The sequence below is a fragment of the Notamacropus eugenii genome, chromosome 4, assembly GCF_028372415.1.
Source record: "Notamacropus eugenii isolate mMacEug1 chromosome 4, mMacEug1.pri_v2, whole genome shotgun sequence".
NCBI lineage: Eukaryota > Metazoa > Chordata > Mammalia > Diprotodontia > Macropodidae > Notamacropus > Notamacropus eugenii.
In genome coordinates, this window is record NC_092875.1 from 216,176,147 (window position 1) to 216,191,720 (window position 15,574).

The 15,574-nt window shown below is 35.3% G+C and overlaps 1 protein-coding gene across 6 annotated transcripts in view; it reads right to left on the reverse strand.

Annotated features, from left to right (window-relative positions):
- The window catches only part of SOCS6 (suppressor of cytokine signaling 6), a 95,158-nt gene that overhangs the window by 16,740 nt on the left and 62,844 nt on the right, over positions 1 to 15,574 (reverse strand). The window contains exon 1 of one of the 6 annotated variants that reach the window (XM_072604116.1): positions 10,674 to 11,005. The exons of the other annotated variants lie outside the window; for them this stretch is intronic. The gene's annotated coding sequence lies outside the window, so the exon portion shown is untranslated. Of the gene's footprint in view, positions 1 to 10,673; positions 11,006 to 15,574 lie in introns of those variants that run through there. 6 annotated transcript variants of the gene reach the window in all.

The following is a 15,574-nucleotide window of genomic DNA, read 5'->3' on the forward strand; positions in this document are numbered from 1 at the left end:
CCAGGGTCACACAGCTATTAAGTGTCTGAGGCTGGATTTGGATCCAGGTTTTCCTGACTCCAGCTCCACTGTGCCACTTAAATGCTTAAACTTCCAATGATTTAACATTACCTACCAAATAAAGCCCAAACTCCTTATCTAGGCATTCAAGTCTCTATACAACCTGGTATCAACCCAACTTTCTCACAGTATTTCCCTTTACAATACTACTCAATCCATCCACTCAAACTAGTCTATTCACACCCCCTCCCTCCCAAGTCCCACAATTTCCAACCTCTGCTCACACTATTATATCATCAAGCTTACAATACCTTCAGTTCTTTAAACTCCTGCTTGTCCTTTAATACTCATGCAAATTCCTCCATGAAAATTATAAAATTCTTTCAATATCTGTTAGCAAAATCTCAAGATACAATAATACTTATCTTTACGTTACTTAGCCTGGCAACTTCAACTATGAAAAACTCAAAGAAGGCAAAATTGACATCACAAAAACCTTGCACTAAAGCATATGCAAGTAAGTCATTCACAGAAAACCCTCTTACTCCCTCAAATGCCTATTTGCTTTTTTTCCCATTAAAAATCTAAAAGGCACTGGTTATCTAGGTATTCAGTAGGCTAAAAAATGAAATTGGGAGTTCCTATGTTCAGCAACAACATTCAAAAAGCATTAACAGCAAAGGTGTTTTGTTGTAGCAATATGTATTACAGCAGCCTGAGAGTACCACCATATTATACCAAGGTATAATCACTAATATAAACAATAATGACCCTAAGTCAACAAGAAATGGTTAAATTATGCTCAGTATTCTATTTTAGTAAGTAGGCAAGTAAGCTTATAATACTTTTTATAAAGTCATCCATCTGAAAGGATTAAACCATTTGGATACTTAAAGAAGCCCAAGCTGAAAGCTTCTGTAACCAAGAACTTTGATTATATGTGTAACTCCTTCCAGACATAAATAGGTAATAATCTACTTAGCAAGTAAATTCATCTATGTCTGTGTGTATTTAGAGTACACATACATACATACACACACACACACACACACACACACACACACTCTCTCTCTCTCTCTCTCTCTTTCTCTCTCTCTCTCTCTCTCTCAGTTTTCTGTGCTCAAAATCCTGCCAGGCCTATCCACCTCCATTTGCTAGCCCTCTAAATTATACTCAGTACTGTTGTCATTCATTTTTCCTGTTCATAGAGTTGATCAAGTTACTCCAGTGCTCAAAAATCTTCAATGGCTATTTCCTACCAAATAAAGTTCAAACTTCTTTAGTATTAAAAGTCCTCCAAGCAGAGTTTTATTTGTTATTTTACCTATCATTCTAACATATATAAGGGATACCATATGAAGAGGTTACTTTTAGGTGACTAAAGTTTGTATTTGTTTTATTAAATCAAATGCTTTTTTAAAAAGTGTGCATATGATTGAGGTCAAAAGTATGCATAAGAGTGAGGTCAAAATTACCCTACCTCACTTAGCCCTGATATATTTATCAGATAAAAGCACATCTTGATCATTCACTAGACTGAACATAGCCTGAACACCTCCATCTCTATGACAGAAGTCTGTTTAGATTGGCTAAGGAGCTTGGTCACATTCTCTGGAACTTCTACAAAACTACTGACCTAAGCAGAATAAGGAGTTTGAACAAGCAGTGAGCTGGGACAGAATATTCCTGGCCTTATGCCTGAGAAGGAGAGAAGGAGAGAAGAAGAGTTTTGGCTGTAACCTCCTCTCCTTCCTATCTTCCCCACCTTTGTAGAAAATTATCTCAATCACATTGAAAAACTAGCAGCACAAAGGATTTGAGGTTTCCTCCGGCGCCTAGCAGCGTCCCTAGGACAGCGACAGTTGGCAGTACATCTGGAGGCTGAAAAGTCTAGATGCTATGAGGAAAGACAGATTGAAGGTTCTATAAGAAGCCCAAAGAAAAACTATATTATGCTTAAGGGGAACTTATAAAGAATTTCCAGCAACCAGGTATTGTGATTTAACCCTGTGCCACATGAACGCTAAGCTTGAGCCTAATTTTCCATGGATTTTGTATGAAGTGGTGGAAAAATGTGACATAGACTTTTGGGGGACTGTTTTGCATAAAGTGTTCTGGCTATTTCACTGTAGCAAAATAACCACTTTTAAAGCTAATTAAGACTGGCTAACTGCAATTAACTAGTACTTACGTGGGGAAGCACACTTGTGGAGATCTCTGAGCTATGTGTAGCAATAGAAACAGACTCTCAACTACTCAGAGAAACCACCATAGCCCAAAAGAGAGAGAGAGCCTTGGGGACCCGACTCAACAATGTGAGTAGGAGTTGGAATAACAGTTCCCAGAGTTAATATATGCTACAATTACAATAAACACAGTAAGATTTTCTAAATTTTCTGTGTCTTTCAGTCAATTATATGACAAAAAAGATGCAGTTAACTATGTACAGCATCTGAAACATTTTTTCCCCTTAATAGTATTTAATTTTTTCTAATTACATGGAAAGATAATTTTCAACATTAACTTTTATAAGATTGAGTTCCAAATTATTTTCTTTCTCCCTCCCCACCCAAGACAGCATGCAATCTGATATAGGCTATACATGTACAATTATATTAAAACATATTTTCACATTCGTCATGTTGTGAAAGAACAATCAGAACAAAAGGGAAAAGCCACGAGAAAGAAAAAGAGAAAATAGCGTGCTTCAATCTGCATTCAGACTCCACAGTTCTTTCTCTGGATGTGAATAGAGCATTTTCCATCACAAGTCTTTTGGAACTGTCTTAGATCACTGTATTGCTGAGAAGAGCTAAGTCTATCAAAGTTCATAATCATACAATGCTGCTGTTACTGTGTACAATGTTCTCCAGGTTATGCTCACTTCACTTAGCATCAGTTCATGATAAGTCCAAACTTTTTCTGAAATTCACCTGCTCATCCTTTCTAATAGAACAATGGCATTCCACTACATTCACATACCACAACTTGTTCAACCATTCCCCAACTGATGGAAACCCCCTCAATTTCCAATTCTCGGCCACCATAGAAAGTGCTGCTATAAATATTTTTGTGCAGGTGGCTCCTTTTCCCTTTTTTATGATCTCTTTGGGATACAAACCTAGTTGTGGTATTGTCGAATCAAATGGTATGCATAGTTTTATACCCCTTTGGGCAGAGTTCCAAATTGCTCTCCCAAATGATTGGATCAGTTCACAACTCCCATCAACAATATATCAGCATCCCAATTTTCCCACATCTCTTTCAACATTTATCATTTTCCTTTTCTGTCATAATAGCCAATCTGACAGGTATGAGATGGTAGCTCAGAGTTATTTTAATTTGCATTTCTCTAATCAACAGTGATTTAGAACATTTTTTCACATGACTATAGATAGTTTTAATCTCTTCATCTGAAAACTGTCTGTTCATATCCTTTGACCATTAATCAATTGGAAAATAACTTGTATTCTTATAAATTTGACTCAGCTATCTATATATTTTTAGAAATGAAGCCTTCATCAAAGACAATTGGCTATAAAAATTGTTTCCCAGCTTTCTGCTTCCTTTCTGATCTTGGTTGCATTAGCTTTGTTTGTGGCATATTTTAAGTGCTTAAAAAGTGCTTAATGACTGATTGAATGTTATTTTTAAAATACTACTTCCTTCTAATATCCTTATCAGGGATATCCGCAATTGTGTATACACTATTCTCATAAAAAAATGTATATGGTTGTTAAATTAGGTATGCGGGTTGGCAGTTATTGATATTCTCCTGGTCATTAATTCTAATACAATAAGGTCAGATGGCCCACCCCACCCCAAATCTTAGGTATCTTCCCATTTCAGATACCTTGAAAATCAATTCCTAAACACCCTCAAAATTTTGTCTCAGGCATGGACTTCCTTCATACATACTTGATCTAACTCAGTTGCTTTTCCTATCTTTGTTTCCTTCAATAACATATTTAATAAGTCAGACAGGAATTGCTTTGATTGCAAGCTATATGGTTTTTAAAATTTATATTCAAGTTTAGTATTAATCTTTATTTTTGTTCTAACAGGTTGGTGATTTAAATATGGAGACAACTCATTCAGGAATAACTACCACATCAGTAAAGAGTTGTTTTCAATTTCATAAACTATAATCAATTCCACTTCTGTTGGTGTTATTCAGGCTTTGCAAGTCAAGAGTCTTCCAATTCTTTTCTCAAAGTATTCAAGATACATGGGTATGAGGTATCTATGTAGTCTATCTGTATAATCTATAGTGTTTTTTTCTCTATTACTTTTTACTCCTGAACCATATTTTCAAACATCTTTGTTATCTTCCCCATGCCAACCTCTGCACCGAAATTGCCAAGTATCAAAGTATATACTGATTTAACTTAGGTCATTTCATGTTCTTAATAAGGCTTTTCTATCCCTTCACCTGCAACAGATGCATGAACTACAAGTATTTCCATAGTGATCTTTATGCAAATATGTTCCATAAAAATTTCCAAGATGAAATACTCAGATACCTCCCCCATCTCTAATAATGCTTCCTGTTGTCTTTGGATCAATGATAAAACTAAATTCACCAACTCTTTTTGTCTCTGTCCCAGGAGAACCTGTAAGCCTTCTTTTGATTTGCCTGCAACTTCCTTCTGAGTTCTGGTTTCATTTATAGTTATGTCAAGAATGTTATGATTAAGTTCCTCCCATAGCCTGCTCAATTACTGCTCTTTGAACAAGGATCTCTCTCACATTTACAATACCAACAGCTATAATATTTATAGATGATCTAAAAACTGTCTCTTCTGGTCCCCCTTTCCACCCATCTGCCATTCTTGCTGGAACAGCAGAAAAAATCTACAAAGGACTTAGGGCTGTTTTTTTTTTCTTTTTTCATGGGCTACCATATCCAAAGAATTCACCATCAAGTGGTCAGCCTGCTAGTGATTATTAATAACAAACAAGATATAAAACAGATATGTACGTTTGCCAAATATGTTCACTACTGTCATGGAATAGATCCAGCATATAATTCAAGTCAAAAAGATCCCATCTAGATGAGATTGTCCAGATCCTCCTGACATAGATAATAAGGTTAAATGTAAATCCTGGAACATAGCTCCTCAGGCACTGTAAATGGACAATGAATCTGGCTTAGAACTGTATAGGAAGGGGAAAGGAGAAGGCAGGATTGCCATTTGGGAATTGGTCAATTTTTTTTAATGATCCAAAACTTCTCCCTAAAACAAAAGTCTACCTTTTTTTTAACACTGACATTTTTGGTACTATTGGATGGTTGAGTCGCAGAAAACTATACTCTCTAAAGAAATGAAGTTTGAGGATAACCCAAAGGACGATGGACAGCAGATTGTGGGTACGAATAAGCCATGACACATTACAAGTAAGAAATTATTATAATTATACCAAGAGAAATGGTGTAAAGAATGCCATTAAAGAAAGGTATGGTTAAGAAAGGGGCGGGGGGGAGGACTCATATGATGAGAATGAAAAATAAAAATGATGGATGTAACTTTTGTGCACATTAGTGTCAAGTAAATGCAAAGATAACTTGGTCAGAAACCTGCTTTTCTTCCTTTGAACATCTACAGAACTTGACCTCAACTTCACATATGACATGCATATACTGACTTGTGGTTATGTGTATACATATTATTTCTCCTCCAAGATTCCTTAAATAAAAACTCACATATAACACTTAACATTATGCCTTGGTATTGTAATGGTACCAGAAAAAAAATTATTGACTTGAATAAGGCATGGGATGCCTTATATGTGCACAATAGTTGAACTATGGAGATACTTCTTAATCAGAAAACATCATTACAAAGGATCATAAACCTATCATATTTACTATCATATAGCAAATATTGCCATAAAAGTATATAAGAAACCTGAGAATTGTTGTCTACATAAAGATTTTTTTTCATGATTCTACTTTTATCCCAAAAGATATGATATGTTTTTATTTAACCAGTCTCATTTAGTCATATAAGTAAAATGTGAAGGAAAAAGGAAATCTGGCAGTAATTACAGTTTCACATAGCTTGGGATGAGTCTATTTTTTACATTGAAAATTAGTTATCAGGATTTCCAGGTCACATGAGCAGCAAGATGGTGGCCTAGGCATTTTCTCTGATCCCTACAATCTCTCAAATCTCTCCAAAACATAAATTATGCAGCAAAAATAAAACATCATCATCTGTCTCCATAGATACCCAGAATCCAAAAGGAGGTTTAAAAAAACACAATCTAGGAACTAATGTGCACTGACCCTGAGCTCACTTAGCACCCTTGTTCCATTTCCCATGCTACCAAGAGCAAAGCTTTAGTAGAAGACCCAAGGACATGACACAACCTTAGATCAAAACTCACCCCTATAACCTGTTTCTCCCCTTCCCTCTTTCCAGTGCTGTGGAGCCCCCAGCTCTAGGTTAAAGAAGTTTGCTTGGGCCTTAACTGACACTTTGGTCAAAGCCTTTGAGGAACAAATCTTCTGGGGGATGCAATGTGGAAGAACCAGTGTTGCAAAACTCTGAATTTCTAGTGTTTAGCCAGAGAATTGAGGAATACATGGAGTGGATAGGTCACCTGGGCAGTTTTCCATTTCTGTGAGGGGTTGTGCCGCATTCTATCAAGCCTGATGAAAGAGCACAGTATCCAGTTAGGGCCAGTTCTGATCATCCCAAAATCAGTTGGGAAAGAACCATGAAATGCTCAGTGTGGGAGAAGGCTGAGATCCTCAGAAATCCAGCCCATAAAGAAAACACTTTCAGAGGGGAGGAAGTAAGGAAGTGAGTAACAAGGAAAAATAAAGGGGCAAAATGACTAAGAGTACCAAAGATTTCAAAAAGAAGAAAAATCAATGACGTTGCATAAAAAGTAATAACAGAAGGAAATATGGCCTCCAGATCCAGCAAAGAGCTCCGCCATCTATGAATAAGTATTGCAAAAGAAAAAAATTCAAACTACAAGACAGAGGACCCTATGAAATTTGAGATAATTATGGAATCATAACACACTATTCCTGAGTGGTTCAAAGAATTGAGAGCAGAATTAGTGTCTTTCAGCAAAAATACTGAACAAAAGAAAAAGTTGAATCTGCAATGGCAGCCTTACCAAAGAAAAAGAGAAAACAAAAGACTGAGAAAGCAACTTCAAAGAAACGAAGGACAATGTACAAAAAACATAACATTAAAAAAATACATACTGTCACTATGCAAACAAAATCTACTGAACTCTAAAACAGGATGCAGAAATACACACACACACACACACACACGTACCCAGACCTTCTAAACTTAGGAAATGAAATTCCACTGGAAAGAATTCAGACTCCTTCGAGAAAACAAAAGAAAAACCATAAGACTGCAAAGTCCAAGAGACAAAGTGGTTAAATTTAACAATTCAATTCAGAAACAAGTTTTGCTGGTCAACAGCAGAAAGACAAAGAATACAAATACAAAGAAAAGGAGATTCAAGAGTATTTCACTCCCACTAGAAGAAAGCGAGTAGAGAATGGAAAAATGTGTTCTGAAGAGTATTGGAGCTCCAGATACAGCTTAAGGTGACCTATCCTGCAAATCTTAGCCTAACTACAGGAAAAAAGATAAACATGCAATACAGAAGAATTTGAAACATCTTTCAGAAAGAAAACCAGTACCAAAGAGATTATGTGCCTCTCAAACATTTCAAACAATAGAAGAATAGGAGGAGTAAATAAAATACGCAAGGCAAGAACAGAATAGCAAAAGTATGACAACAAAGAGACTAGTAAGAGACTTCTTTCTAAATTTACATGAGAAGACAGGGCTGAACAGGTAGAACTATGGTAAAGGTAACTGTGTTCATCCTTCGTTTTTGAGGAAGACCATGACATCAGAGAAAAGATGACGTGACTTGCACTTGACATTGTTTTGAGTGAGGGAGGGCTGTGCAAAGTCACCAACCTCACTTTCTCCTCCCAAGCCATCTGAGTCCAGTGACCAGATATTCCTCACCTTTCATATATCCAAGCCATTGCCAAGGGCTGACATTTTCATCTTTGTAACACTGCTTAAACACCCCACCTCTCCTCTGACCCTCTCATCAATCTAGTGTGTGGAGATCCTCATTACCTCACACCTTAATTATTGCAATAGTCTAAGGGTGGGTCTACCTGCTTCAACTCTCCTCCATTCAAATCCATTCAGAAACTAAAGTGATTTTCCTGAAACACAGAAGGTGATATTATGGACAGAACCTGGCAACACCCTGCCTACAGGATAAATGCTTCTTTGGGAGTCAGTACATAAAGGAGGGGAGCTGAGCAGAGGGATAGACAGGAGTGATGCTCTGGGATTGAAATTAAATCAAGACTCACACAAATCATTGGTATATTTGTATATTACTAACAAAGTCCAACAGCAAGAAATGGAAAGAGAAATTCCATTTAAAGTTACTGAAGGCATTATAAAATATCTGGGAGTCTACTTTCCAAAAACAAACCCAGGAACTATATGAACACAATTACAAAACACTTCACACAAATAAAGTCAGATCTAAATAACTGGAAAAACATTAGTTGCTCATGGAAAGGCCAAGCTAATACAATAAAAATGATAATTCTACCTAAATTAGTTTACTTATTCAGTGCCACACCATGCAAACTACCAAAAAATTATTTTATAAAGCTAGAAAAAATAATAAAAATTGTCTGGAAGAAGAGGTCCAGAATATCAAGAAAATGAATGGGGAAGGTGGTCTAGCCATATCAGATGTTAAATTGTATTATAAAAGAGCAATCATCAAAACTGGTACTGGCTAAGAAATGGAGGAGTAGAAGAGTGGAATAAGTTAGGTACGCAAGACAGTAGTCAATGACTACAGTAATATATTCTTTGATAAACCCAAAGACCCCAGCTTCTGGGATAAGAACTCACTATCTGACAAAAACAGCTGGGAAAAACTAGAAAATAGTATGGGAGAGACTGGGCATAGACCAATGTCTGACACCACATACCAAAATAAAGTCCAAATGGGTACGTGATTTAGATATAAAGGCTGACACTATAAGCAAATTAGGGAAGCAAAGAACAGGTTATCTGTCAGATTTAGGGAGAATGGAGTAATTTATGACCAAGAGATAGAGAACACTATGAAATGCAAAACAGATAATTCTGATTGCATTACATTGAAAAGTTTTTGCACAAACAAAGCCAATGTAACCAAGATTAGGAAGTAAATAGAAAACTAGACATTTTTACGAGTGTCTCTAATAAAGGTCTCATTTCTAAAATATATAGAGAACTGAGTCAAATTTATAAGAATACAAGTCATTCTCCAATTGATAAATGGTCAAAGGTATGAACAGGCAGTTATCAGAGGAAGAAATTAAAGCTACTTATAGTCATACGAAAAAATGCTCTAAATCACTATTGATTAGAGACATGCAAATCAAAACAACTCTGAGGTACCACATCACACTTATCAGACTGGCTAACATGATAAAAAAACATGATAAATGTTGGAGAAGATGGGGGAAAATTGGAACACCAATGCATTGTTGGTGGAGTTGTGAACTAATCCAACCATTCTGGAGAGCAATTTCAAACTATGCCCAAAGGGCTATAAAAATGTGCATATCCTTTGATCCAGCAATACCACCTTCTAGAGTTGTATCCCAAAGAGATCACAAAAATCGGAAAAGGACCCGCATTTACAAAAATATTTATAGCAGCTCTTTTGGTCATGGCCAAGAACTGGAAATTGAGGGGATGCCCATCAATTGGGAATGGCTGAACAAGTTGTAGTACACGAATGTAATGGGATACTACTGCATTAGACTGGAGATAGAAAGTTAGACTAGAGAGAGAATGATGATGGTTAGTTGCTGCAAGTCATGTGACAAACAGGAGAGTGAACAGTGGCAACCCTACATTTTTTGCAGGGCCCACAAAATTCTTCGGCAAGCAGTATGTTATGCAGATCTGCTATAAACCCTTAAACTAGGATAAAACAAATTCTCAGGTTATGTTACAGGTCTAAGGAAATGTGTATGAAGATCTGACAATGATAAATCACAGTACTGGGATTTTACAGCAGTCTTTAAGCCAAAATTTCCAATCCAGAAAATATAATCTACCAATTTTATCATTGGGATTTGGAAGAACTTCTTTGGTTTTGCTCACTGAAAGCAATTACTTTTGATTTTCCTGGCAACTTATCTTGTCCTACCAGTGTGTCCTATAGATAGGTACATTTTCAGCATGTCTTTTCAATTTTTATTAGATTTCAAGCTATCTAAAACTAGAGAATCTCTATGTGCCAGGCACTGTGCAGAGGATACGAAGAAAGGTTAAAGGCAGTCCCCTTGCTAAAAAAAAAAAAAAAAAAAAGCTTACAATTTGATAAGACAACATGAACGTATATACAAACTACATACAGGATAAAGAGGAAATAATCAACAAAGAGACTAGTATTGAAGGGTGTCAGGAAGATTTATTGTAGAAGATAGTATTTTAGCTGGAACTTGAAGTTAGGGAAGCCAGGAGGGAGAGAGGAAGAGGAAGAGAATTTCAGGAAAATGTAAGAGGGGCCAAGTTATGAAGGGCTTTGAACACCGAAATAATAATAATGATAATGATGATCTTTATACTCTCATCAGATTTGATACTCACAATTATCCTGGGAGATGCTGAAGGTGACAGGGAGCCACTAGAGTTTACTGAATGCAGTCATATGTATTTCAAAGATTTAAGGGGGTGGGAGGCGAGGAGGAGCTAACTCTAAGATGTGATAAGGTCATTACAGGGACTCAGGCTGAGTACCTCCAACAGCTTACTCAAATCATATCAAGGCGAAGACTCTGGACCTATTCAAGAAATAAAGCTAGTGAGATGAGTATTAGAAGTAAAAGAAAATACTGCACAGTATGAAATACTATAACAGTATGAAAGAATATTACAAATCTAGAAACATCCCAAAGGATTGAATAATTTAACTCTTTAACAATTTACATGTTGAAACTCAAAGGAAAAAAATGGATTTTTCACAAGGTCTACCTACAAGAAATTAAGAGAGCAAAAATGAAAAAAAACTCTTGAGGAATAAATTAGAATAAGAAGCTCCAAAGAGAAAGTGGTACTGAGGAAGTAAAAGTCAATATTGTTTATTTTATTCCATAAATTAAAAATAAAACAAAATTTTTTTTAAGAAGTCAGTGCTGCAAAATTACAAAATGCATAGCCCTAAAGAGCTATGAGAAGACATCTCCCTCACTCCTTTGCAGACGTGGAAGGTAACAGACATGTATGTAACACCACATATAATTTAATTTTTGTATAGACTGCTTTTCTTTAATTAATTTATTTTTAGTTTTCAACATTCCCTTTTATTAGATTTTTAGTCGAAATTCTTCCTCCCCAAGACGGCATGCAATCTCATATAGGCTATGCATGTACAATCATATCAAACATATTTCCATATTAGTTATGTTGTAAAAGAACAATCACAATAAAAGGGAAAAATCATGAGAAAGCAAAAAAAAAAAAGAGAGAGAGAGAAAATAGTATGCTATCTGCATTCAGACTCCATAGCGCTTTCTCTGGCTGTAGACAGCATTTTCCATCACAAGTCTTTTGGAATTATCTTAGATTATTGCATTGCTGAGAAGAATTAAGTCTATCAAAGTTGATCGTTGCATAATGTTGCTGTTACTGTGTACCATGCCTCCTGATTCTGCTCACTTCACTCAGCATCAGTACATGTAAGACTTCCCAAGTTTTCCTGAAATCCCCCTGCTCATTTCTTACAGAACAATAGTACTGTACTACATTCATATACAACTTGTTCAACCATTCCCCAATTGATGGGCATCCCCTCAATTTCCAATTCTTGACCACCACAAAAAGAGCTGCTATAAATATTTTTGTACATGTGGGTCTTTTTCCCTTTTTTATGATCTCTTTAGGATGCTAGATTGATTGGTTTTGCTGAATTGCTGTCTCCCCTCCCCTGCCCCCTTCTTCCATATTCTCCCTCTGGGAGAGATACAGGGGAAAAATCTAAGTCCAAACAAAAGATGTAAAAAAAAAAATTATTTTAAAGAAGTGACAAACCTTATTCAAGAAATGGAATTTCTTAAAACTAGAATAGACCAAAGATAAATCAATGACTCCATTACACAGGAAGAAATAACAGAACAAAATCCAAGACTTGCGGGGAGGTGGTGGGAAGTGTAAGATGATTAAAAATCAAACAAACCTGACCTGGAAAACAGGCCAAGGAGCTTTAATTTAAGAATCAATCATTGGACTCCTAGAAAACCATAACTTAAAAGGGAAAAAAAAAGTATAGATACTTTATTTCAAGAAATCATAGTGAAAAGTACCCAGATCAAGCCAGAGAGCAAAGTAAAGATAGAAAGAATCTACCAATCACTTCCTGAAGAGAGCTATAAAATGGAAACTCCCAAGAATGCCAAAATCAAAATCTAGAACTTCCACAAAGAAAAATTAATACTTTATCCAGAAAAAAGCAGTTCAAGTACCAAGGAACTAAATAATAAAAATTACACAAAATCTGTCAACTTCTAATCACAAAAGGAGATCAATATTCCCCAAAGCAAGGGTTATAATCAAGAACAACCTACCTGTAAAGCTGAGTATAATCCTATAGAAGGAAAAGGAAACTTTTAAGGGAATAGAGAACTTTGGAGCACTGCTGATGAAAAAACCAGAGCTGAGTAAGAATTCTGAAATACAAACATAAAGAATCAGAGAAACCAAAAAGGTAGTTTATATAAGCAATTGGAATAGGCTTTGTGATGATTCAATGCTAACACTCTAAAAAGGAGAAGGAGAAACAAGTATTTTTTCAGAACCTTACTTAGTATCTCCAAAGGTTATTGAGGGAGTTAGATGAGAAAAACAGAGGTCCTGAGGGTGAACTGGTTGTGTTCTTTGGGTTATAAGAAGGGAAAGAGAAGGGAGGATGATAAAAGAAAGAATGTACTAGTAAAGAAACGAGGAAAAAAGTTGTGAAACTTACTTCACTTAACTGGGGCACATAAGAAGAGTACAAAAAAACGAAAGAAAACATAGGAAAGTGTGCATTAAGTGAACATCACTCATCTAAAATGGTCAAAAATGGTGTGAACACACAAAACTTGAACACACAAGGATTTGGTAGAAATAAGTTAAACATAATAGGCAAACAGGTGGGAGGGGGAGTTTGGGGGAGACAGTTATGAGGGAGGATAATACCAGGGAGGGAATAGTCACAAGCAAAAGCAACTTCCTGAGCCTGAGAAGATATTAAACTTTAAGAGATTTGTCTTAACACTGCCTCTTAGACAACTGGGGAATGACTGAAACAAATTGTGATACAGGAATGTAATGGAATATTACTATGCTATAGGAAATTATTAAAAAGACAACTGAAGAAAATCCTGGGTAATATGAAATAATGCAAAGTGAAGTAAACAGAATCAGGAGATTAACTTATACAACAGCAGCATTATAAAGCAAAGAAAGCTTTGAAAGACCTAACAATTCTGACCAAAACAATGATCAACCACAACTCCAGAAGACCAATGATAAATAATGTTATTTACCTCTCTGAGACAGGTAATTAACATAAAGTTCAAAGAGAACAGACATTTTGGATATAGATCCATTTTGCCTGACTACACTTGTCATGTTTTCCCCCCCTTTCTTTCTGTTTTTAATTGGGGGGGGAGTGGGGAAGAAAGGGGATTTGCAATAGAGATGCCAAATCAAAGAGCACCACTGAAACATTTTTTTAAAATACAAAGAAAATAAGTAAGTTAAGCAGGAAAGACAGATGAACTGGACAGTTTTGAAAATAACATGTAAAATTTATGAACTTTTTAAAAAAAAAGCATGTGGTATGAAAAGGAGATTCTAAGTTTCATAAAAAATTCACCTTCTGTGTTCTGATTTTTTGTGTGCAAATTCAGAATAAAAGATTTTTAAACAAATTAATGCCCTATCCTCAAATTCATACTCTAATCCAGAAAAAACAAAGTGATTTAATTTATAAGAGCTATAGATAATTTTAAAGGTGCTTACCCTGAAACTATATTAGAAAAATAGAAAAGGCCAATTCATTAATAACTTCACCAATTTACAAAAGCAATTCTCAAATTTTCTTTTTAAGGTCTAATTATTTTTTAATATTAATGAATAAGGAACTCATTTGCCATGGACAAATATATAATACATTTGTTCTCTTCCCAAATGAAGAAAAATAATGAATAGACTTGCCTTGTGAGAGATATTATATTGAAACAAGAATTAAAATCTAAATAATTCTTACTCTGTGCTGGCTAAAGGTGCCTCTTTTTAAACATTATTTGTGTAAAATGGCATTTTCTGTTGTAGCTATTATAAAAATATCAATTGTAATTAGATACTGAGAAATAATTCTAAGGAGTACTATCAATGCAACTATTTCTTAAGAAACTACCCCAAAAGAGTCCCTTATCATATTAATATTATAATTATGGTTATTTTCAAAGTTATAAATATAAAAACTGTGAAGGATTTTATCAATAAATGTCTGTGTATCCCGTGTTTTCACTGTTTAAAATTTGATTGGTATAAAAATCCAAATAAATTGTTAATTTATTAAAATAAAATAGGAGCTACAAATTATTTTTATAGATTTGTTTCTGGAAAAATGGGGTGAGGGATTCATAATGAAAAAGAAAAAGTTTTTAAAAGGTGTTGGAACCTCAGACAATTTTTTTGTTTTAGCAAAAATGGGGTTTGGGAGAGGCAGTAAATATAATTTATAAATAATTACCTTAAGCATGGCAATCACCACAATTATAATCATGGAAAATGGCAGATAAGTATGCAATTAAAAATTTACTCATTACAAGTTTTAAAAAAAAAAACAACTATATTCAAAATGCTGGAGAAATATATTTTACCACTAGACAGAGAAAAATTAGTGCACTTAGATATATGTGCATACACACATATGCATTCAAGCCAGGCTCTGTCCACATATGCAATAAGAAGCAGCCTATGCATTATGTTTTAAAAAAACACAGAAGATAGGCACATCATGCCCCCAAAGTGACTAGCCTAGTGGCTTACTAAAGTACCAAAAATTCCTACTTTCAATGTCTCCTTTCTATTAAGATACTGAAAACTCCTGTTAAATACAAAATAAATTACACAGAAAGAAGAATATATGAACCCATTAATCATTCTTTAATACCTTAAAACTTTAATCAAATTAGCCCTAGCAGAGAACCTGGCCCTAAAACAATGGACCAATGACAAAGTAAGGATAATCTGATTGCAAAAAACATTGAGTACATAAGGATCACAGATTTACAAATGGAGGGAACAAGTCCAACTCATTCATTTTGGAGAGGAAGAAACTTGAGGCCCTAAGAGGGTTGTGACTTGTCCACAGTCACTCAACAAGTTGATGAGTGATAGGATTCAATCCTGAATCTTCTTGATTACAAGTCCCACCCTCTATCCACCAGACCATGTTCCCTCTGTGTCTACTCAGAGAATCAGAATTTCACAACTGGAAG